Source organism: Phasianus colchicus, chromosome 4 (genome assembly GCF_987193195.1).
Source record: "Phasianus colchicus chromosome 4, bPhaCol1.hap1.1, whole genome shotgun sequence".
Lineage (NCBI taxonomy): Eukaryota > Metazoa > Chordata > Aves > Galliformes > Phasianidae > Phasianus > Phasianus colchicus.
Window position 1 is genome coordinate 58,719,483 of NC_143439.1, and position 24,624 is coordinate 58,744,106.

At 39.3% G+C, this 24,624-nt stretch overlaps 1 long non-coding RNA gene across 1 annotated transcript; it reads left to right on the forward strand.

The window, feature by feature from the left end:
* The first annotated feature begins 14,316 nt into the window (after positions 1 to 14,316).
* On the forward strand, positions 14,317 to 24,492 carry LOC149918279 (uncharacterized). The gene is made up of 3 exons (XR_016466507.1): positions 14,317 to 14,356; positions 23,785 to 23,884; positions 24,343 to 24,492. It is a non-coding gene; the product is annotated as an uncharacterized LOC149918279 (long non-coding RNA).
* The last annotated feature ends 132 nt before the right edge of the window (positions 24,493 to 24,624 follow it).

The following is a 24,624-nucleotide window of genomic DNA, read 5'->3' on the forward strand; positions in this document are numbered from 1 at the left end:
TCCAGAACCAGTGGCTGAAGCTGACTCGAGGCATAAATCGGAGGATGCTATGCTGCTGGGATGAGGGCAGCCTGAAGATGGGGAAGGTTAGCTGAGGTCTGCAGGAGGGCGGCGGGCGTGTGTGTGGAGTTAGAGAGGATGCTAATATAAGGAGGAAAATGAATCATAGTATTGATGTCTGGAAAGAACAATATTATGACTATATGGATTTAATGACTGCTGATATCTAGCTTGGTGACAGGTAGTCTCATCCGTAGGGACAAAAGTACACAGTGTGCTGCAAGCAGACCTGGAGGCAATCCTTCAACTCAAATCCCATGATAGGATAATGTGCTATGGTTCTTTTTATGCTGGAGGTGGCATCCTTTCTAGATCCCTTCTGAGTATGTCAGTTGATGATAACAGCATAATTTGCCTTAGAAATTTTAATTCCCCCCACACACACCCTTTTCCTTACAAAGGAGAGAAGTGTGAACATTTCCTTTGAGCTGTCCTGAATAAATACTTTAAGAATATTAAAAATGAGAAGTGGATTAAAGCTTTCTGATCGAATTCCAAACCGTGTAGGGTGCTTTGTTAACGTTAAAAGGAGGGATGCTGTAACCTTCAGTGCTCACATCCTCAGCATTAAAGCCACACAGGGTCTATCTCTGCCTTCAGCCAGATAGATAACCTCTCCCGAAACAACATCTGTCTTTCTTTTTCCCTTCATGTAGGAAATTTAGGAAGAGCAGGTAAAGCAATTTGGTGACATCACGGTTGTTCTACAGGAACTCCTGGATGTCATTAGCTGTTGCACTTTGTTTCCCCTTATTTTATATGCAGCATGCATTAGCGGCTGCTTGTTTTGAAGTTCTCTAGGGTATTCTACAACGAAGTTGCCTGGTAGCAGAACAATCTGTGTTCCTCAGATATGCAAGTGACTAATTTTCCATCAATCAGAGATGAGACTTAAATAAATAAAGGTACTTCATGGGGCTGCTGTGCCTAATGATAAGCAATTATATAAAGTCAAATTAAGGCAGTTCTTTGTGAAGGTCCTGTGAAATTGGTTAAGCAAAAAGAATAACTGCACCATTTCATTGATTCATCCTATTGCTCATTTCAGTGGGAGCATTATCTCAGTTAACTGATGCAATTAATATGAAAATGAGGAAATCATTGTTTAAGGAGATGAGGAGAGAGAGGGGGTCTTAATGCAGCAGTGGTGAAGAAAAAGAGTCACAGAGATGGAAATTTGCATAGGTCAATGGTAATGTAATGCATTTAGCACATATTCAAAGCTTAACTTGCATAGTAATACAGATCCATTAAATTCTCATTATGATGACCTGTGTCCAACACAATTCAATTTTTCTGAATCTTAATGATAAAAAGTTAATTACAGTAAGGTGAAAACCTTTTGTACTTGGTCTTAAAATAAAGCATTGAAAGGGCATTGAGACTATCTTTTAGATATGGCAGGTAGTTTCACTTCTGCTTAATTCAATATTTTATTAAGCATGACAAGATCTGAAGTTTGGCTTCTGTGTGCACTGCAGATTTTTAATGTAGTCAGTGGCAATAAATAAGCCTTTGTCTGTACAATTACAATTTAATGCTAGTCATTTTCCACTTACAGGCTTCAGTTACAGATCACATTCTCAGTTTATCCTGCTTTTCTTATTTTTAGTAACCAGAAAGCCTATCCAAATTTGGGGAAGAGGAGAAAAAGACATCCTTTCCCTTTCATCAGCGTAAACATTTTGTTCCTTAGACATGTATTTGAGGCAACGGCTCTTACCATGGCATAGTGCAAGGTCTCCAGCAGCTGCTTCTTGTCATTACCTGATTTCACTTCTCACCACAGCTACAGGTGGAAGATAAGTGTCTGAGTGCTGCTCAGCCTCACACCATTTCCTCCCACTTATCCCACATTCGCAGATAATGGTCATTCTTTGACTTACTCATCCGAGACAGGCAGTGAATGTGTCAGGTTCCCAGTGCTCTGAATCATGCTTGAGATTAAGCTGGAGGTGCAGAGATACAAGCAGGTTCAACACAGCAGGCATGTGAGGCAGGTTGTTCTCAAAAACAAGTGCCAGGCAGGCACACTCGTTGCTCCTTCACATCAAAGCCACCACACATCACTCAGGCTATGCCAGGTTGTATCAAACTGTGATGAATTTGCATTTGATAGATTTGTAAGGCATCTTTAACACCTGTGCAATGTAAATTGGGCTGAGCGTGACCTAAAGACAAATCCCACGCACATTTTTCTCCTTGTTGGTTTCTTTTATCTTGAAATATGTGCTAAACTCACCACAGCACATAGCAAGTGTTTGTGGAGCTGATCCAAGGGATGACTTTAGCCACCAAGCACTGAGTCAGACCTCGAGATGTGCTTGACAAAACACAGATATCTGCAGAGCAGATGCTTGTACCTGAGCTGGGCTCCCTGGGCAGGCACTGGGGTCACCCAGTCCCAGCACATAGCAGAGCCAAAATCTGCGTGTGATCAGGAGGGCAGCCCTGCCTTGAACACAGAGCTACAAGAAGAAATATGATGCTAACTCTCTAAATCCAAGCCTGAGATCCAATCCTTGCCACACTTTTAAGGCTGCAATTCTCAGCACTTCAAATTGCAAAGCAGTCCCCTGAACGCTCCTAAATTTTGCTTTTTGCTATTGCTAGTGTTGCCTGCATCCCTGAGGAGCTCTTTGGCCTCCCAGAGACCCAGTGCAGCAATCAGCCAGCAGAAGGCTCATCAGCCTCTGTCTGCACGCGCGGGCATGTGCACACACACACACACACAAAGTGATTTTCACCCATGGAGCTGGCACCAGAGATCAGAGAAGGTCCTGTGCTGGAGTAAAGCAGGGCACAGGCTCATCTCTGTCCTCTGGTCTCTCTTCTCCTACGGATCAGACTCTGAGCACCACAGTCTGAGCTGCACTTTTAAAACTGTTTCAGTGCCTTTAAATATAATCAGACTCAACATCTAAAAGTCATTGAGAGCTGGGTGGCTAAATAATTAAGCGCGCCAGAATCTTAGGATGCAATAATCTATATCAGTAAAAGTTAAATATCTATAGTGGTCCATACTTAGGATATATATACCCCTACCAATTTTAACACTTGTGCTTCAAAATTCTACGTCTTTATGGACATTTGTCAAACCAGAGATTTATGTGATAGAAAAGGTGGAAGACGGAGGCAGCATGTAAGGCAGCATGTAAACTGCATGGTTACAGAAACATTTTTTCTGGCTGCCTTGACTGTTTTCAACAGCTCCTTTCTGTAACTTGCTGACCTCCATGAGGTGGCTCCAGGTCCATGAACAGAAATCTAGTTGAAAAAAATGGGAAAACAGAGAGAGTATGTCACTTGTGAATAATATATAGTTATTTTTCATTTCTCAGTATGAGAAATGCTGGATGAAACTGGATGGTCATGTAGGAGTGTGTAGAGAACTATAGGAAATTGTTATAAAAAAGTAATGAAGTTTAGACTTGTAGATGAAATAACTTGTAGACAATACTAATCTTATTTAAAGGCAGTGTATTCACAATGCTACTTCATAAATACCACTCTAATTGATAAACCTCAGCTGGAGAAGATTCAGTAAATACTGCTATTCATAGACAACAGGTATTATGTGAGGGAAAATAATGGATTTTAAAATAGTTTTTTTTCCCCTCTAAATACAAATTCAGATTCTTTTTGAGAGAAGAGAAACACCAAGCAGCAACAATCCAGAGAAATTATTCAATTTAAGTTTCAGAAGTTTCATTGCTTATGAAGATTTGACAAAACCATTTTATCTCAACCATTGTTATTTTCTAAAAGAATTCTGTTTCCAAAAATAGAGAAAATCCAACTTTGACCAGAAAAACCAAATGTATATTGCTAAAAGTACTTCTGATCTGCTATATAAACAAATCAAGAAGGAAAAATGATACTAGGAAACCCTGATAGCTACAAATACATATAAAAAAATACACTGTGCATGTCCTGTGATATAAAATCTTTTAAATCACCTTGATTTCCTTTATTGTCAACTGCACAGCATGGGAAAAGTCTGGCACAGATTACATTTTGTTGATTGTACAGGTGCTTTGCTGCACACAGCAGCAGTTTGCCAACAAAAGAAGAAACCTTAAACGTTCTCTGACTCCCTGCAGCATCTGCAAGAAGTAGCCTGAAGAAGACATTAATATAAACCACAAAAATTATTTTCTTTGTAAGAAGAGCAGCTACATGTGACAATGCCATCATGTATTGCTGTCCAATTTCACTTGCAAGCACCCTGGAAGCCAAACCATTTGCTGATACAGATGATCCTCTGGGGTTTAAAGAGCTATACAAAGGGTATGAGAAGACTTTTACAGGTGCAACGACTTCAGTATGCTATTTCTAACCACGATCAGGATAGAGCAGAGGAAACAAGAAAGTGAAGATTTTCCCTTACAGCTTCAAGGTTTTAGGGTTCTCTTGAGCTGGACATTGCTACTGGGATTCCAGTACAACCCAGGTTCTGTTGTACTGGTCAGTGCAAGAGGTGCCTGAATCTCCATGAGTTAGTCTGATCTCTTTGTGAGATGCTTTACACCTTTGGCCCTTGCAACAGGTGGTAGGGAGGAGTTCCTCAGTATCTGTATTTTAGGTTACCTAAAATTGTCTGCCTTTCTGCCTCTGTTTTGGTGGAAACATTTATTTTGCATAAAAAGTCATCTAGCTATTTATTTTTTTTTTAATAACCATTTAGATATCCAAGTCATTCAAAGACAATAAGCTATTTCAAAATGCCAAAGCATTCTGGACAACTTTCTTGATGTGTCCAAAGCAAGATGATTGTTCAGTTTCCAGTTCCAGTTAGCAGTTTTTACTCCAACCTGAAATCATTCTTACACAGACTGACATCCAGGTCCATCTCCATTTTCTACAGCTATTTTATCATCAACGACCCTGAATGGAATTTCTGAATGGAATTGTCTCCCCTAACTTCAAAGGTCTGAAATTAAGCCTTTTGTCTACAGTTCTTCTCTGTGCTCTGTCTTTTGTCAGATAGATCCCTCTAAGGGGACATTCAGATCCCTTATCTCAGGCCCCAATTTTAGAATTAGATTAATTGCTGCCTGTGAGTACCTTTCCCTCTCCCTTGATGAAGTGAATGGCTTAGGCTAGATATGCAAGGTTTTGATAGCTAAACTTAAAAGCAATGTCTCTCGCTTTAGGCCAAAAAAAAAAAAAAAAGAAAGAAAAAAAAGTGAAAATACCCTACCTTGCATTTACACACCATCACAAGTTTTAGAAAATGATATAAAACAGTTGGCATGGGCCCACACTCATATATTTCAATAGCTCCTGATTCTGTAGTACTGAAATCAACATTGTCTTCATGCTGAATTTTTCAAAGCAAAAGATGCAATATCATTGCTTATATTTCAGAATATTTTTCAGGACAGACAGACCCCAAGAGACAAAGTAGACCCATCCTTCTCTTCAGCAACTACTTTCTGTGACCTTAACCTCGAAGAGCATATCCAGATGCCTTGAGCTTACTTCAGCCGCGGAATCACAGTCAGATTTCAAACCTCCTCAGACCTGAAAGGTCCAAAGACTTAGACTCATCTCTGTTTTAAATGCTGTCAGTAAGCTATAGCTGAAGTGTGTTGCTTCCCATTGCCAGTCAGCAAGGTGTGCCAGCTACCCTTGTGCACCTCTGTAACCCCTCCACTGCTACCTGTTAATACACTCCCTGAGTTACAATCAGCAGCTCAGGAAAGTGTCTCACATGTTATAAATGGGATATCTGGATATCTAAGAAAAAAACTTGCCTCACTACTTAAGTCCTAGAAAATCAAGGAAGACAAAAAATGGCATCTTGCCAGGCTTCAGTTCCCTACTCTGTTTACTCCCGAGCCTTTGCTTTTGGCAAGAACACATCCCTCTGCTGCAGTGATCCCTGCACAAAATTTCAGTAATCACCCTGATAGTTTACTAGACTAAATCTTGCTGGAAATGCATAGAAGAATGAGAAAAGCTATTTTAGTGCAACAAAGCTTTTTTCTGTTCTCACTCACCAACAGAGAGGAGGGGTATAGCAAAGGAAGAAAGATACTGCTGTGGGAGAAGCGAGGGGTCTTATTATTACATTTACACAAGTATAATGCAGCTGCTTCTTTGATAGCTTTAATGCAGCTACTTCTAATTTACATTGGTGTAAGTGAAATCAAATAAAACCCATTACATCCCTGAACCCCAGTAGGTGATCAATGTAATGCAGACTTTTACAACCCCAATTTCTTTCTGTAATAGCAAAGGAACAATATGGGTTTACAGAAGGGCCAGGCTAAAGATAAACCTCCCCTCCCTTCTCTTTCTTAGGCTACAATCAGAAGAATCTAAATGGCCATTTGAGTGTGAAGATGAAGGTCAAGAAGGACAACAAAAGATCAAATGATTGTCTGGGAGCTGAACCTGGAGATGATCTCAAAACTGAAAAAGGCTAGGTGCACAGAAGACCAGCTACCAATTATGCAATGATTCAGAAAATCAGAACATTAATTAAGATTTTATTACTTTATTAGTAATGAAGTCAAACTGAGTTATAATGAGTTAGAAAGTGAACATGGTTTCTTTGTATTGCTAAATGTACTTGTTTCAATTTTACTGCTTTAAAATTGCAGTATGAAATGTATTTCAAAAGAATAATATACATTTGTATTAATTGTAGGGTAAGGGCACACTCAAAGCACTCTTTAAATAATGCACTCCTCAGACTTGTTTCAGAGTCTCTTCTCTTTTTCTATTCTTCTCTAGCTCTCCTTTTCTAGCACTGTCACTTTGAGTCATCAGAAAAATTAGAAGAAAACCCACACCACTTCTAGTGCCAAAACCTCAGCTCTGCAGTTCTGCAAGTTAAAACAGTCTGCCTGTAACTCCCTATTTCAGTAATTTTCTGATCTCCTCAGAAAAAAAAATAGCAGTCTGGATTCTTGGCCAGGGAATCTGCAGCAGGAGTCAGGGTATCTCCATGGGCTGCAGTGCAACCGAGGGCCAGTATACCCCAAAAGAAATCCTGCCAATCTTAATTCTCTTTTCTTCCTCATTTCTACATTCTTTGGTCATTTTTCACCTTGCCACTCCTTTTAATGCAAAATTGTTAGGGACATTCTGTGTAAGAAATACATGATGTGATAGAAATGATACGTTAACCAGTGGAGGGAGAGACAGTGCCCTTCGTTCCATACAAACTCCTGAGTCTGTAAAACTGGCAATATTGTACACAATATTCAGATGTCTGCTCAGTAATGCAATAGCCATTGGCCTGTGTTGGCAGTCAGAGATCCAGCTTTCTGGGAATGACTTGTCTCACATAGCATGCACCAACTTCCACAAACACCTTGGAATGTCCTTTTTGACCATGCAGCACAGGAGCAACCCAAATGGAGTGCTCTGCCCAGCACAACAGCCTACAGACCAGTAAGGGGAGAAGGCAGATGTTTACATCTACATCTAGCTGTAGATGTCCCTGTTCATTGCAGGGGGGTTGGGCTAGATGGCCTTTGAAGGTTACTTGCAACTCCAACAGTTCTACGATTCTGTGATTCTAAGGCATCTCAGATGAGGAAAGTGGATCCCTCAGCCCACAGCTTCACCTACAGAAACAGAGAAAATCCCAGCTCCCAAAGATGAGCCACAGTCTGCATGAGGAAAGAGACTGCCTGATTCCCAGTCTTGAAATTCTTCTGAAATGGAACACTGTCTTCTCTCAAAGTCTCCTGCTTCAGCCTTTGCATTTCATTGCAGATATTGAAATCACCATTCTGTTTTGACACTCAAAGATGTTCTAATCAATATCACTGGAAATGTCATTTAACTTTTCACTCGGATGAAAGGTGATGCTGACATTCTACTTTTCCTGCATTTCCCAGGAGAACATTTAATCTCTCTGACCTTGCAGATATTTAAGGAACCATTCACAAGATAACATTACATTGTGACAGCCAGCAGGGTGTTTCTCACAGACAGCATTTTGCCTACAGGGACCACAGAAAACATCTGGATTCGGATAGAAAATACTAATAAAAAGGAACACATTATTATTGTTCATCAGCATTGCTCAGTGATATATTATTATTTCTGCCTGCTGGAAACAATGCTGTCAGGTTTTTAAAGTAAAACGACTGCAATCTATGAATGTGACAATGAGAAACTATGGACATAAAAAGATATGAATAAGATTTACAAGTTGCTGAACGCAGAGCGTTCCCTGCCATCAGTGCCAGGTTCCTCTCGATACTTTTCATCCCTTTGAAAAGAATATGAATGCATCAATGGATGTGTTATCAGCTTCAGGGGCAACAGGAAGGGCATTCCCTGACTGCTGTATTTACACAGATCTGGCAAAGAACTGCAGTCTCCTTTGGAAAGCCATAGGAAGAGATACAGGGGTTAAACAGCAGAGATCGGTGGGACCCTCTTGAAGCTGCTTTGGTTGGTCAGGTGTGGGCACAGCAGAAAGCAAAATAAATTAAACTCCTCCAGCTGGAAAATAAATATGAAACAGCAAGTGAATTTGTGCACTTCATGAGTGAGTGAGCAAAGCTTAATTCTCTAATTATTACCTCTATTCTACCCACTGAGATAAAGAGCAAGTTAGGAGAGATAATCAGGTTCTAAAATACTGTGCCCTCTTGAATTCAGTCCAAACATAACAGTCAGCAGTCATTCCAAAACTGACATCGTCTCTTGAAAGATCTGTGATAATATTTTATAATTTTATATGTCAGAAGCAAGGGAAGAAAATCTTCATTTTTATTTATTTTTAACCCATTTTTCATTGCTAATTCAAACAACTGAATCACAGAATCACACTTCTATTGCACAGAAGTCTGGTAAAGGATTCTACAACATACTATTCTAAATATTCATATTCTTCTAATTTAATATAAATTCTGCTAATACTACCCAGATGTCATCTTGCATTCACAGCCTTCAGTTACATCAGTGGCATATCACATTAGGATTGATCTGGAATTTCCCTGGTTTCACAAGGCATTTCCATCCATGCAACAGAAAACAGGAGGAAGGGATCTTCTTTGTTTTTGCAATGTGAAAAAAATAAATATATCAACAGAACAATTCAAAATTATATTTGCAGTCAGACTATGTGTTAATTGTCCCCTGATCCTTTTGAGTGCCTGACAGATAATAACATTCTAATCATTTTTTTCAGTACTTCAAGATGAAATTTTATTCATTCAATACCTGCATTTGATAAAAGCAGAGATCTGATTTGGATTCATACAATTAGGAAGCAAATCAAGAAAACCAATCAGTTCCTCCTTCTTATCTTGTCCCTTTCTTCATGGAAAAGAAAAGAGCAGTTAAGAAATAAAGGTCTGATTGAGTAGCATATAAACTGAACACAAAGAAGAAGTCTGGGAAGTAGTCAGCTGGCAGTCCGTTACTGCAGGCAGTTACTATAAAATTTAGCTGGTGGGGCTGAAGTTTGAAGTTGTGAAACAAATAATGATCAAACTCCTTACCATAATAGATCCCACTGCCAAAATGGTTAATGTGTGTTGTGCACTGGGAAAGGAAATGAGGGAGGGGAACACACAGTCCCAACTGTGGTGGCCATAGCAGTTTCCTCAGCAAAACAATGCCAATTAATGGTATGCATAAATATAAGTACTTCTTGGTGAGCTGGCTGTAGGAAGAAAGAGGTCTGAAATGGCTTTATGAGCAGAACAGCACTGCATCCCCAGTGCTTGGTACTGCATAATGCCTATCTTATGATTGACTTCAACAGGCTTTAGGCTAACCCTCTGGGCTCAGTGCTAGCATGAGATCACTTTAAACATGCTTCTGGAGAGCACCTTCCAACTGAGCTTCCATTTCAAAGGGACTTCTTTTTATGCCTCGAGGCTGTTCTGTGATACTAATTAATGTATATGAGGTAGGAACAATGGGGAAATGCAATGTGGAAGGACACATAGATTCCAGGATAGGTGCATAAAAATTTAAATGAAAATGAATCCAAATAGTCAAATAAATGGTCATGAGTTACTACGTTTAGTAGAAGATACTCCCTGTGTATCCTCCCTGGCAAAATAAGGAAGCATTTTTAATTCCATCTTCTTGTTGATTCATGCTTAGTTTCAGACTCTGATAAAGCATCAGATCCTGTTCTTCACTCAGTACTTTCTTTCACAAAATTTTGCAGTTTTCCTGAACAAAGACAGAAGCAAGGTTCCTCAAGTATTCTTCACTTGCAATGCAGCGTGCTGCCAAAGGGACTCCAGCTCTGCTGTGTGGGCATATTGGCATTTTCAGAGCAACATACCAACCTACCCAATAAGGAGTCAGAAGTAAAATATAAAAGAAAAGAGTATACCATTTAACTCATCCGTTAGTGAGAGGTGTGTTGTCTTCTCCTATTACCTGCAATTATGATCTTTAAACTCAGAACTAAATGTTCCTATTTTGAGTGCAAGAAGAAAAACAAGAGAGATTCTACCTTTCAGGATCTGATAATCAAATTAGAACATCCCTGCAATGTCAAAGGGCCAGGCTCAAGCCACTCTTCTGGATGATTTGATTTTTTTCTCTTCTGTGCTGGGAATCCCTCCTGTGGGAGCTGTTCATCATGCATAAAACATTAAATATTTAGCAGGGATTGGGATTTCAGCTTTCTTGATCTCAGCAGAGTGCACTGACCAGAGGGGTATAGACTCAGTCAGGCCAGTTATTACTTAACTCAGAATTGAACTGAATCAAACCTAGCAGAACAGCTCCAATAGGAGGAGCTCATCAGTTTGTATGTCTAGTCATTTTACTGGCATGTGAGATAACAGCCTGCTTCAAAAGCTGAAATGTGAGTCAGGACTTCCCCTAGGTCATTTTGGGAGCCAAGGACTGTAACCTGTAGGCCACAAGTAATCTTTGCATCCCTAACAGCTCAGATCATGTTAAAAAGTGCATGACACAAACATTTTATATCACAGAGAAGAACTTCAGTGTCTCAGTAGACATCCATGGGCCAGCTGTTGCCCATCTCTAGAACTGGAGGATTCCAGACTTCAGTGATTTCTGAATTGCAGAGTTCCTGAGTTACTTACAAAGGAGCTGAGTGAGTGAAGCTGAGAATGGTATAGAGGATCCTCAGTCATTCAAAATTCCTGGAGTCTCCCATATGGAGGGAAATTAAAATCCTTATCCCTTCCCCTTTCTTTTTACAGCATACTCACAGGATGAAAACAATGTGGAGTCAAAACTTAACCTATATTTCTCCCAGCTGGACAACAGAGATGTAGAAAGGCACACAGATTTTTCTACATTTTAGGGTGCTGAATACATTGAGCCCAGGCAACCATGTTGTTGGTAGACATGATTTGGATAAAAGCAATTACCATTGCAACACATCTCAGAAAGAAGCAGTTCTGCCACTAATAAAAGGAGAGAAAAAAATGACTTTTTTCTAAGTAATTGCAGGTCAAATACTATAGCAAAGTTATGTACACTAAAGCTCCAGTTACTGGACGCAAAACAGCTACAGACCTTGGAATGTAATGGGGGGAACAATTAGAGAGGATGTTGCAGAAAAGCATAGGTCTTCTTAGAAGTTCTCAGAGAGCACAGTGATACCAGAATGCTGAAATAAGCACCAAAGTATTGGTGCAAACATGCTTACTGAGGCTCTGTGCTAGACCCTCACACATGACATCTACCCAGAATGGTACTTGGCAACAACTTCATTGGCTTCGTGTCTCTTTATATTGTTCCCAATTTCAAAGTGACATTAAACTAAAACATTTTTGTGTTATAACGTTGAGTGCAAAAACTGCAGTGTTTTAAATGCTCGTTTTCCACTGTCATGCTTTGTATGTAAAAGTGATATTGCATGGGAAGCCTATTTGTACTGAGTTGGTGTTTGGTAGTCATTTGTAATATGGGCATTTGGAGTTCTGAATTCTCCCAACTATGGGTGCAGGTGAGTGGCAGCATGGGTGGGTGATGGAGCACTTGCAGCCAAGTGCACTCTCCTTTTCCATACTGTGGGAGAACCCAGCCTTCCTCTGCAGTCTACTGATCATCTATGTGACAGATAAGTGCAGCAAACGAATTGGACAAAAATCAAATGCTTGCCTTGGTAATGATTCAATTCCCAACATTTTCTATGCTGTCATTCATCTCAAGATTACAGGTTTTATGGACAAAGCAGGTGGCTGAATATGACATTGGTGTAAAAACGCTGGTATCCACTCCCTGCTGCATTGTTGCAGTGACAGAAACACATTTCTGCCATAAGAGCTACAGAAACAGACAGGTCGTGCTGACAGGACAATACATATATTTTGCAGGAGAAGTGAACAGTTCCAAATAATATGGTATTGCTATTTCTTTAAATTTGAGTGATTACACAGATAATCTCATGTCTGTTTGAATCACAGTTTACAGGTCTTCAATGAATCATTGAATCTCAGTAGGCACTGTGTTGTTCTAGCATCTTGATGGGTATTTTCTTCCCTGAAATTCAAATTCAGTCTGTGCCCCGTGCAAAAAAAAAAAATTATCTAGACTATGAACTAGATCTGTTTACTTGTCATTATCAGCTGACATTCAAGGCATGCTAAGAATTTTCATTGTAGGAGATATAACCAATGCACTCATATGTCAACTCTACTGTGGAGACAAAAATACGCTTTCCAAAGATTTGTCCTAAAAGCCTAAACTTTCAGTTAAATTTACATTTTCTTACCTTAACATTTTTGTGCCTTTCCATTTCACTTCTAGCTTTAGAGAGAATATGATGAAATCACAAAAAGCTGCTGCTTCAAAAATCAGGAAATCTCAGCAGCTTAAAGACAGAGTTTCACTGGGGGAGGCATTCAGCTTCATTTTCAGAATGAGGAATTTGAAACAGCATGGGACTTTTCTGCACCTCAGAGTGCTACTCATTACAACTTACTAGAAACTTTGCCCCATTTTGAATCTCTTCTCTAACAGTATCGAAGATGGTATAAAGCAGCTGTAAAATCTGCCCTATGAAATGCTGGGTAATACAAAAACTTGCATTAATGTTAGCAATAAGGTTACAAACAATATTACTTCAAACTCAGGAAAAAGCAAGTTTATGGCAAAATTAGGCATTAATTCTCTTCTTTTTGCACTATTATGTGGATTGTAACACGGGATTTTTCTGCCTGTTATTTTATTCCATCTTTATTTCCTCTGATTGCTATAAAATAAGAGAATTACAGCAAATTATCTGTAATCATAAAACTATCTATTTTTCCCTCAAATAAAATAATATAATCCCATAAGTAGAGCTGAGCATGCACTGGATTTCTCTTGTGCAGAAAACTCTTTAATTAAAGAAAACTAATTCAAGATAGAATGAAAACCAAAATGATAGGTGAAACTAAATTTGGAAAGAAACTTGAGTAGCATGGAATTTTCTTGGAATTAAAATTAATCCATTTTATCTGGATCTTGACTTACTGCAGGATATCGTGGATGCTAGAAGTTCATATAGGTGCAAAATGCATATGCAATTGCATATGTTAATGAAGGAATAATTTCTGAGGAAGAAGGAAGGAAGGAACAAAAGGAAATAAAGGTGGAAAGAAAACGATGGAAAGAGGACTTATCTAAAGACTAAGGGCTCAGAATATCAGTTAGAATGCATTAAGCATCTTAAATGTAAGAACAAGTTGGACAATTTTTATTCTTATTGCTTCTAGCCTTGTGGACTCCGTGGAAGATATCAGTGTTTAGAGGTCTGTAGATTATCCTTTAGTCATTATTGATGAGTGTTTACAGTTCTCCAGGTGGAAATAAATTGTTAGACCTCTGTCGCACAACAAGATAAGATACTTTCCATTCCCAGAATTTGAGAATTTAAGAACTTGCAAAATATGTAGGGTTTTCCCGTGGAAGAATAATACCATTACAGCTAATGGAGAATCAGAATGATTTGTTAGAGCCATTGGGAAAATGATTTCAGCTGTAAATGTTGAAGGAAAGAACAGGAACTAATAAATGTAAAACTGTCTGTGCAACTAGAGAGTCATGCCTCATAGTGCTGGCTTGGCACCAGCAAATGCCATCTCCAAGACAAAAATTTATATTTAGGTGCTGTATGGGAACTGTTGATCATGGCCTGAACCTCTGATTGACCACCTGAGGCAAACAATGAGTCAGCTGTGGGAGCACAGGTGAAGGCAATTCACCTGTGCTACCAGAAGGGGTGGAGCCTGGCTGCACCTCTCCTAGATCCCATTTAAGTGCTGACTGCCACTAAGGAAGGAGCTCTCTCTGGAGATTGCTTCTTGTGGAGTTTTGCTGTGAGTCTATGAGACTGGTGAGTATTTTTGTTTATTTTGATTATCTTTCTGCTGTGATGATCTTACTGAGCTTGACCTCTGTATATCTATTGATTGTATGCCTACTGATTGTACAATTGTGCAGCTATTGATTGTACGGGTGCCTAAATAATCTCCTTCAGCAGATGATGATGAAAGGATAAAAAGGAGTCAAATTGTTATCAAAACTTTATTTGTGTGTAACCTGAAGAATTCTTATTGCAAAATAAAAGAACAAAGCAAAATACAGGATTTTCTATCTTAGCCCTAGCTGCCAGAATGATTCTCTGCTTGTTCTAGTGACTGCTTCATAATAAATGTATTTTTAAAATCTTGTGAAAGAGGAACAGGTACATAAGGTTACTTTCTTCTCTGTAAGCATCTCTGATGGGATTGATACAGATCTTTTATTTCTGATCTAGATAGTTATTGTATGTGGTTTCAAAGGATGAGGATGAAGAAAGATTTCTTTATCTCCAACACTGACATAATTCTCCCCATCCCTTCCTGTTCCCCAAACTGCAGTAGGCACTGGGAGGCTGCTCTCTTTGCCCCAGCGTAGGACAAGGGGCACTGTCTCTTCTCACCAAGATAACTGAGCACTACCCTGGCACGTACACAGAAACTAATGAAATAGGTGTGTCAGCTTTAAGGAAAAACTGTTCAGGGACCACAAGCAACTGAAAAGGCAGTGATACTTCTATCTGAAATCATAGAAGATGGATAAGTTCAAAGGAAAATTCAGAAATGGGGATGGTCCCAAGATTATGAGATCTGGAGGTAATTGAGAAGTCTAGATCAGGAGAATATAGAATATGTTCTACCTCATACAGTAGAAGTTGAGAAAGAAACACATTTTCAGGCTTAAAAAAAAAAAAGTGATACTCTAAAGAGGAAAAACACATTTATGTTATTCTGCCAAGCCTTACGCGTCATGTAAGAAGAAAATAAATTAGCAGTTGACATTTTACACTTCTGTGGGTGAATCCGCATGTATGAAGCACTCAGAAATTAAAGCTTCACATCCATTTTTAACTTCATTATTTTAGGTGCTGAAACTTGCTGAAGCAAAATAAAGCAATGAGCTAAAGTAGAAGAAAGCAGGCAGAAGTTATTAACTGGCTAACAGTACGGCCATTGCCTAGGGCCAGAAATAGCTGATGGATGATATGACAATAGTCAACAGACAAATCCTCATTACAATTGTAAATTCTGTGTCCCAAACAATTTAATCTCCTCAGTATGATCCTGCTAACCTTGCAGCAGCTGCACCACCGCCTTCCAGCACTTGCATAGTTTGTTCATTATCCCTGGTACAGAGCAGGCACTCAGATTGCCATCCTCAAAGTGAAATGGAGGCTTCTAGAGGAACATCAGGGTGAGAAGGAAAGTCCAGATGTGCACTGGGCAGCTTATAGCATGCTGACAGGTAACACTGCCCAGTAGTGGGTTTTCTGGGGAAATAAGTGGAAGAAGGAAGTGCCTGCTCTGCAAGCACTGACAGATGCAGGCTTCAGCCCTTATCACAAGGCAGAGAGATGCAGACACAGAGCACCTGGCTAAACTCGTGCTTTGTATCCTCAGCTGACAAGTGAAGTCAGCAAATACGGTTGCATTTAAGCAGAAAAGTGAGGCTCTCAGAGCCGCAATTGAGTTTGAGCAGTAGATCTTCCTCTTGCTTGACACTCTACCTATGAGCTGTGTGGTTACGTGCTCTTTCAATAAATTTCATTTAAATATAAATAAAGCATACACAAGCTGACTGAAGTAGATGTAGTTGTTACATGAAGGTGCCCAACTCCTACAAGGAGCAGCTGCCAAGCACAGCCTGGCTAAGCCCACTCCATTCCCCCTGGCTTCTGAGAAAGGGAAAACCATGGGGATTGTTTAGTCTGGAATTGCCCAGCCTGGAGGAGGGTCAGGGACCTCATTGCTCTCTGCAACCATCTGAAAGGAGGTTGTGATGAGGTGGGAGGGGTCGGCCTCTTCTCCCAGGTAACTGTGGTAGGACAAGAAGGAATGTCCTCAAGTTGCATCAGTGGAGGTTCAGATTAGATAATTGGATATTAGGAAAAAAGTCTTCTAAGAAAGAGTGGTTGGGCACTGGAACAGGCTGCCTAGGGAGGTGGTGGAGTCACTGTCTCTGGAAGTGTTGAAGAAATGTGTAGATGTGGCAATGAGAGATATGGTTTGACTAAACAATCATACAGGTATTTTTCCAGCCTTAATGACTCTATGATGCTAAATATGGCTGGGCAACCTTTACTCCTCCTCCCCAAAACATCTGGTGGTTTTATTTGCCACCTGTGGAATGTTTTTTATGTGTAGGATTTGCCTTGCTCATATTACAGATAGGTGAAGCAGACTATAACATGCAGAGCTAACTTTCCATCTGCTGTAAACTCACTGGAGTCACTAAACTCATACGTTTTGCAAACGTGGCCTGCATATTAAAACAAGATGGTTTTTTTTCCTTGACTCATGCATTATCTGTTTGGGGACTGAGCCAGGCCAACTCCACAGAAGAAACTTAGCTCACCCTCCTTTATAAGTGGTGAGAGCAACTATCTAGCTATTTGATTAATGAAAATTGGCTGTGGTGTGAAGCCTATGACTAACATGTTCAATATGACTCTCTTGACTGATAAATTACCATATATCTCTAACCACACTATAATTAGGTTATAGGGCAGTATTGTAAATCTAATTCAATTTTTATTGATGTATCTCAGCTCCGTCCCATCCTGTGGGATTCCTGGAAAACCAAAGTGTTGTTTTTACACTTTTCTAATTTCAGAGAAACACACCTCCTGCGCTCATGCAAATCTGGATACAACCTATTGCTGAGTGTATTAATTGAGGGCTCTTACTTTCATGATGTTTTTTGTTACTTCTGTTTCTGTTGTTTCTGGATTCCAAGCTCACATGAAACAGACAAAATGGTAAGGTGCTTTCTCATTGCTTGGCTGCTGCTGCTCTCCATTTTATTTGAGCTTGGATTCAGCTCACCTCTAACTTCACTGGTACATTGAATCCATCTGAAATGCAGAGAGCTGTCTGTGAAAGAATGGGCCATCGCAGCTCATCAAGGTCCTGAACAAAAAGATACCAAACTCTTTGTTCCAGCTGAAAGGACTGATTCTCCTATTTTGTTTTGGGTTATTAGCCCTTCCTTTATAAGAAGTGCTGCAGTTGGCTCATGTGCTCAGGTGACCTGAAAAGAATTAAAATTCACTTCTGGAGTCCAATTAGCTCATCTTGGATGTCATTTTGCACAGTGCAGGAGGATAATAAATAAATAAATATTAGCAAAATTTGCACATTGGAATAGAAAAGTTACTGATCCAGATACCCCTCAATTTATTTCACATGGAAGAAGTAATGACCTGAGTCATTTTAAAGGTGAGATTCAAAGATGAGACAAACATCTAACTACTTCTAGCTTTACTCGTTGCCCCAGTCCATGAACCAAAGTGCAACTGCCATCCAGGTTCCCCCTCCCGAGGCACAGTTTCAGCTAACAAACTAACACTTTCTTCTTTACCCTCCACAATTTTCTTTCTTTCTTTGCTTCCCTCTGCCCTCACTGAGCTTAATGATCTCCCCAGGTTGCTCTGCAGCTAATTAGGGCCAGACACAGGTAGCATCAAGTGATTCATTCCACAGACTGCTGCAAAGCCAAGCCAAAGCCCCATGCCAACCAGCTGAGAACCTGGGCTGCTCTGTGCTTCTGTTTTACTCACCCACTGGGCTCCTGCAGCATATGAGGATTCTCGTGTAATAAGTTCCAAGGGAAACATCAAAAAGGTACTTTGACTGAATTAGGTTCTCAAATGTTACGATACATTGATATTTCCTTACAAAGGCAGATTCCAATTTTTAATTTCTGAATATCTAAGTTCCCTTTGAGAATCGGATGGAAATAATTTCCATCTCTTGGAAGGCTGTAGCAGTGTGATTTTAGCAAAGTTTATAATGCTAGGAATTTTAACCGTTCCATCATACCACAGTGAGCAAGCTAAAGACTCCTCGATAAAGCTCTGGTTTCCTTTAACAATATGTGGTTAGTCTGCTCCTATTTCACTTCTGGTTGGTATTGATTTGTTTATTTTTGAGTTATCTGTTGCCTTTCCATTATGCTTTGCCTCTTTGAGAGTCCTGCCTGTTCTTTCTATCAGTTTACTGTAAAGGCCAATCGAGAGAGAAGTCAGACTCTCAAAAAGCTGTGGCTGTTGGCCATTCTGCCCCAAAAGCATGTTTCCCTCCATTACTATGTCTACTTGTTTGTGTGCAGAAATACATGCTCCCTAAGTTAACAGATGTTAGCAGAAGTAGGTTATAGGTATTAATAAGAAGCTGCTGACAAGATGGTAATTGGCAGAAAAAATATATATATTTTTATATCAGCATTTCATATAGGATACAGGAAGCCAGGGTTTTACTTACTGGGTAGAAAGACCATGTAGATGGGAAATAATTTGTTTTCCATTTTCTGATTTGGATTCTTTTACTTCAAGACTTATACATTGATAAACAATAGCAATAAGAAAAGGCTGGGTGTTCTGAATATTGCTGTAGGCCTTATGTTATGGCTTTCCGAGTTTGCTAGAATGCATCTTAGACTCTTATCACAAGGTAAATCTCAGACTGCCTAATTTCTGGAAAGGTAAAAATTTCACTGGTTAAAATGAGCAAGCTTTTCAGAAGATAATACAATAAATCCACAGAATCTATTTTTCATATTTTTCATCTGGTTGGCATCTGCTAGGCTCCATGTCCCTACAGAATGTGTAAGATTTTTTTTTTCCTCTGCTTTTTGTTAAATTATCCTAAGTTTTAGAAAAACTTAAAATATTATGCCCATCTTAAAGAGATAAGAGAGAGGAAGAGAATCTTTGTGCAAGTGTCCTGACACTCCTTGGTTAAGGACAGCTTTCTAAACCAGTGAGACAAACAAGTGGGAGTGCAAAGCAAACTGCCATGGCCAGGTTTAGGACCAGCAGACCCTAGGCCAGGATATTTGCTCACAGAGAGGTACATGCTGGTGGCCAGTTTACAAGCTACTGATCTCACATCTCTTGCAATGACCACAAGGCTGTTTCGTAATTTACTTGATTCTCATTGCATAAAAGGCAATCACAAACTGAAAACAATGCCAGTTTTGCCAGTTAGCATCATTTAATTTTTGTATTTATTAAATATCTGGCCTAATTTTCATCACTGTAAGTATTGTAAAATTTCCTCCTTGAAGAACAGGTGAAAGAAATTCCTGTGAAACTTACGTCTGTAAAGGTAGCGTGGATTGATTTTTCTTTTTTCTAATTTATTTTTTGCCTTAGGGAGTTCCCTACATGACAAAGCAGTAAATCCTCTGTATATACGAAATGTATATTCATCCAAAATGTCTTATTATTCTGCTTATTGGGTCTCTTTCACCTGTTTTATACAACTGTTATTCCACTTTCCCTAAGGGATCACTGTTGATTCTAAGCAGTATTGGATAAAGATAAGGCCATACTACATTTCAGAATTACTTCAGCTTTGTTTTGTGAAAGGCTGACTTAACATTAGATCAAGCATCTCTTGAGATCTTTTCATAAATTTGAAGTTCTACCCAACTATCATGTTTTGTGATAATCATATGCCTTGGAAGTCATGGATTATGTGTATCATGTAAGATATTAAACTTGTCAAGATGTTGTTTTTAATATGTCTTTTAGTTAAGACCATATCTTGACATGAATTATTCTTACCATAGTCTCTCACACACTGGTTCAGCAAGCAATCATCCACTGCATCCATCATTTCTGTTGCTGTCTCACCATATGTCTCTGAGGGGATCGAGGGGGGAAGTTTCCAGTTAATCATTTTTTTGCATTTGGTATGCAAATCACTTAAAACTGAATGATGTGGTAATCTCAAACAGAATTGTCCTAAGACTGAAGTTTGAGAACTGAGTTGCTTGATAGGTTTGCTGGGTTTTTTTGTTAGATCTTGGTTTTGTGGTTTTGTTTTTGAGTGTTTGTTTTGTTATGGTTTTTTTTTGCATCTGAACAAAATTTAACAGCTAGAAAAAAAATCATGACAATGTCTAGCCTATTTTCTCCTCAGAGATACGTCTGCAAAACAATTGGTTTTATATTATCTTAGCAAGAGGCTTCTGCTTTTAATATTTCAAACCTTCATCTGTCCTTGGCTGCTATGGCATTCATCTATCTGACAAAATGGGGGAAAAAAAAGTGCCAGTCAACGAGTGAATGCTCCTTTAAGTAAACTTGTTAGCAAGGCATAATGACCTCTCCAGGGTCTTGTGACTCCTGCAGGCAATGGGTGACACAGGGCAGCCAGGCTCAGGACAGGGCTGGAACAATAGAGCTTTTGCTTTAAGAACAATCTGTTTTCATCAGCCATGAATTAATGCACAGAACAGTGGCACTGCGTAGGTTGGTCTTGGCTCTCTGAAGATGCATATAATGAGTGAAACAATGGCTTGTTAAGTTTAAGATTCATTTTGTAACCTCATGAAAAGCTCTGCATACTGCTTCTCAATACTGGGAGTTGTCCAGCCATAAATGCACATCAGTAATGTACAAAAGGCTCAAATTCAGGAAACAGGGCAAAAGCCTGAATAAAATCTTTATACCTAACCAGAAACACAGTGGGAGCTGAATTTCTCAGCTGTGTAAGCCAGGATGCTTGTGCAGAACAGGTAAAGACAGAGATGGGGTGAAAGGACAATCATCACCCTTTTGAATTTTTTCTGAAATCTGTGCTGGGTATGGGCAACTGAGTAAACTTGCAGGCTGCCTATGCTTTCTTCTTTGGAGATTGTAGCAGAGATGCATAGAAGCTCCCACCTCCATCAGCAACTGGTTTTGATTTCATACTTTCTCTAAAAGTTAGACATGTTTTATAAGCAGATCTTTATTTTGTGGGATCATCAGGTCAACTTGGAGCATAGCTTATGAGCAAGTACAGCAGCTTCCCAAGTGTGTTTCCTTCTTTGCTTTCAGACAGAAAAGCTTTATACTTATAAGGGATCCTCCTTTGCAGTGCTTATTATAGACAATCCAACTGTAGATTGAAGGTGGTAGAGTCACTATCCCTGGAGCTGTTCAAGAAGAGGGTAGATGTCATAATGAGTGATGTGGTCTAGAGCAGTCAGAGGCCTGGGTTGATGGCTGGCCTAGATGGTCTCTGTGGTCTTTCCAACTTTAGTGATTCCATGATTGTTTTATATAAAAGGGGGAAACAAAGAACATAGGATTAGATACTGTTTTCAAATTTTGTTCAGTACTTTTTACATACAAAAGCTCATAGATGCCATCCCTTGTTCTACATGCATGCAGATTTCTTCTGCCAGGTGACTGTACAAATCACTAGATAATGCAATTGTATTTTCTGTTAGTCCTTGTTTGATCTATTGAATGTTGAGGGGTTCTCTTCATGGTGGAACAGCTTCAGTTGAAGACAGACGCTCTATGCCCCTCACACACCATACTGCCTCCTGCAGCCATCATTGTCATGGCAAAAGGTCTGGGCTGGAATCCCCTCCAGCAGTCAGGAAGCTGAGACTGAGTCCCTAAGACACTTTGCAGGAGTTCCAGCTTTCACTGTAAAACAGTACAGCAGATAATCATGCAGTTATGGAGTTTTGGGAAAAATAACTTCAAAATTACCATTCTTAGAATATGCACTTTAATTTTGCCTGTTTGGGGTTCTTGCTGGTTTTTGTTTTTGTTTTTTGTTTGTTTTTAATGATGTCCCCAAACTCCATCCTAGAAAGAAGTCCTATTAGTTCTGTTACAAATGCTACATTCCTTGCTATTGACAGAGAAGTGGCTGTTTCTCATGTTGGCTGGATATTACAGGTGTCCAAATTTCTCTGCTGAGAGTATTTCTGCTATTCAGAAACAGGAGGTCTTGTGGTTTAGTGCCTGTGAGGGCAATTCTATCCAGCATAAAGTTGTTCTTTGGAGCTAAGCTGTGCCACTGAGACTAGAAATGTTTCATTCAGATATTTCCCTCGTACAGCAATACTTTGAAGCTGGACATGAATGCTCCTGGGCTATAGCAGGGAGCTCCAAACTCCTACATCTTCATAAAAACATTGACTTCTGTTTTGTAAAAGGAATATTTCAATCATCAAATTGATTGGCTTGATTTGGAAGGGAACATACTGAGACAGCATACACCTATGATACTGCTGAGCTATGTAAGGAAATAGAGGTTGATTGTATGATCTGAATGGAGACCAGGCTTATTTGTGCAGTCCGTACAGTCAGAATAGCTAACTCCCTGTAGTTAAAATCCATCCAAATCCTCTACAAGCTGAACAGGTAGAGAACAGATATATCCTTTGTATGGTATTTCCAATGCTATTGTAATCCTTTTCTCTTTCTTAACCCTGGAAATATATTTTCTCTGGTATGCATTTTCTAAACTCTTTCATTCTGGGTAACAATGCCAGACATCCCTTGGCAGACTACCTCCTCTCAGGCCAGCATGGTGATAGGGTGCTAAAGCTCCTGCCCATGTTTAAATACAGAAGAGGTAAACAGGCACTGCTCTCCCATTCCTTCCCTGCACACATCCATGGTGGTTTTTGCATAGTAGGATGCTTCAAGCTGTGTTGTTCTGCTTCTCCCAGCCCTACATCCAGCACCTTCTGCTCCAGAAGGACCATATCACGTTGGTGTGATACCTCCATGTGTTTAGACAGAAAATCTCCAATTGGCCTGGAATTGTAAGGATGGAAGCATTTTTTCAGTCCCTTATAACAATTGTCCTTTCTTGATAAGGGAATATCACTCTGTTGCTGTGGTGAAGGATGAGTGCCACCTGTGGCTGACCCTCCTGCCTTGCTGTGCTGACAGAGGGGAGGTAGCCTCAGGTGGGAAATGATGCTGCAGCAAGCAAACCCATTTATGTTTTTGCCGTTTTCTCCTTGGAGTGCCTTTTATTAGGTTATTAACACAGGCTCATTAATTTCAAACACTTTTGTGTGCTTAGATTGGAAGTATTCAAACTAAGCATCCAAAATGGAGTAGCTGTTTTTTTGAAGCTTTGGTGTTACCGTGCCTGTCTGCCTCACTTAGCGTAGCTGGAAGACAATTTTTGCCTGTTCTTAACAATGTTAAATATCTTTCAAACACTAAGATGATAAGCATTGGAAACTCATACACTAAAATAGTGGAGAATCTTCTGGTTCACTTTTCTAAGAAAATAGCTTGTCAAGTAAAGCAATCTTTAAATGATTACCTATTTTTCAGAAAATATTCATAGCATTTTTTTCATACATGAAAGGAAATCTGGTCTCATTATCTTTCTCTAAGTTACTCAAAATTGTTCTAACTTTTTTTTGTCAAAAAAGCTGGTTATTGTTAGTTCTATTCCTGTATTTAATATTTCTTTTTAACTTTGAAAGGAAAATTACTTCAATGCTTCAGATGCTTCAGACACTGGCATATTTTGGGCTATCAAAACAGAATACAACAGTCATGATCAGAAGCATTTTTCTTTAGCATGTAAGCAATTATTTCTATAAAATCATTGGTATTCTTATGATAAAAAAGACATGTTTGGCAAATTTGTTTACATCTTTCCAATGTTTTATGCATTTCTTGTTCCAATTTCATCTTTGTTATTTCTGTTCCCTTGTCTTTCTTGAATTTATGATTAATGTTTCTTTAGGCAGGAAAACAAGACATTCCAGATCAAGAGTTATGCAAAGTCATAGCATTTTTTGAGAAATAAAATGAGTCAATAAAATATCAGTATTCATAGCAAGTTTTCTCTCCATGCAAGAGATCTTGTAGGCAAAAGATAAGCTTAGTCTAAAATTACAACTGTCCAAACAGAAAAACACAGAACAAGCAATGGATGTTCGTGGAAAATTCCAGACACAACTAGATCTTGATACTATTGATAAAGAGGACAAAGAACTAATGGCACAGATTTAATGGATCAAGTTTCTCTTCTGCAGTTCATCTCTTCGTTAATGGCCCATGAAAACTGAAGACAAGAGATTTGGACCAAAGAGCTGCCAGAGACTAAACCAAGCATTACCTCTTGAAAGATTGTATCATTGATGCTTTAAATTAAAACTTTACTGCCATTGTAAAATGTCTGTGAATTACCCAGAAAAATAAAATATATGATTTTCAGATAGTGGTCATTATTTTTTTAACTAAAGAAGTGTCCTTTCTTTATAGGAGTATGTGAAATGAAGGCCTCAACTTGCCCTTCTCAGGTGAGGTTCCTGGCC